This window comes from Triticum aestivum, chromosome 2A, assembly GCF_018294505.1.
Source record: "Triticum aestivum cultivar Chinese Spring chromosome 2A, IWGSC CS RefSeq v2.1, whole genome shotgun sequence".
NCBI classification, from domain to species: Eukaryota; Viridiplantae; Streptophyta; class Magnoliopsida; order Poales; family Poaceae; genus Triticum; species Triticum aestivum.
The window spans coordinates 288635134-288636659 of NC_057797.1; positions in this window are offsets into that span (position 1 = coordinate 288635134).

Here is a 1526-nt window from a genome sequence, read left to right on the forward strand (position 1 = left end):
ACCCTCGGGCTCCGGAAACCCAAGGGAAAAAGAGGCTAGGTGGAAAATGGTAAAACCAAGGTTGGGCATTGCTGGAAAAGCTTTAATCAAGGCAAACTATCAAGGGGTTCCCATTATAACCCAACTGCGTAAGGAACGCAAAATCCGGGAACATAACACCGATATGACGGAAACTAGGGCGGCAAGAGGGGAACAAAACACTAGGCGAGAGGCCGAGCCTTCCACCCTTTACCAAGTATATAGATGCATTAAGATAACATAGCAATATAATGATATCCCAACAAGTAAATAAAGGTTCCAACAAGGAACGGCCTCCAATCTTCACCTGCAACTAGCAACGCTATAAGAGGGGCTGAGCAAAGCGGTAACATAGCCAATCAGCGGTTTGCTAGGACATGGTGGGTTAGAGGTTTGACATGGAAATTTGGGAGGCTTGAAATCAAGTGGTAGGCATCGTAGCATTGGCATAGCAAAAGAGCGAGCAAACTAGCATAGCAAAGATAGTAGTGATTTCGAGGGTATGATCATCTTGCCTGCACAGTTGTTAGAGTTGACTGGATCCTCGAAAGCAAACTCAACGGGCTCCTCGTTAGCAAACTCGTCTCCTGGCTCTACCCAAACAAGACAAACAAACAACATGGGCACAATCAACCACATGCAAGGATCAAACAAGATGATGCAAAGATGGTATGCTATGCGGGATGCGATGCGGGATGCATATGCAAGATATGACAGGAAATGCAAGAACCTGGCCTCAACTTGGAGATCCAAGTGTGCCACTGGAAAGATGAGATGAAATCGCTTGAAAACGATATAAAGAACGCCGGAATCGGAGTTACGGTTTGGAAATGGCAAGCGATTCAAATATGACACCGGTCTGCGATTTACAGCAAGTAGCCATCTAAATGCAATGAGATGAACATGCTACAGCACCCAAACATGACAACAAAATACATGGCAGGGATGCATTCAAGATGCTTAACAAAAGTCTAGCACTGAGCTACGGCCAATTCATTCATTAACAGGTTCAAACAAGCATGGCAAAAATGCATATGGCAAACAGATCTCAAACTTAGTGAAATTATCACTTGTCTGGAATTTCAGATCAGGTAGCACTCTTCGGAGCAACAAAACTACATGCTACAGGACCTGAACATGGCAAAGTAAAGCACGGCATGGAGCTACTCAAAGAGATTAACAAAAGTCCCTTAGTGACCTTGAGCCAAAAGGGATCAGAAAATACAATTGCAAGCATGTGAACATGGCAAAATCATAATCAGTTTTCAGACTTAGTGAAAACTGGAGCATGCTGAAAACATATATCAAGTAGGCATGTTTACGAGATCGATGCACTCACTATGCTGCAAGTCATGATAAGCTAAGCATACACCCATCAAGAATACACAAAATCCAAGCAAGACATGGCAAGAACAAAAGCATATCATGCACGGATCAACTACAACATCATCGGCAAAATTGCAAACACGTTGACAATCTGCCCAGATTCACAAAGTAGCAAAAGTAGA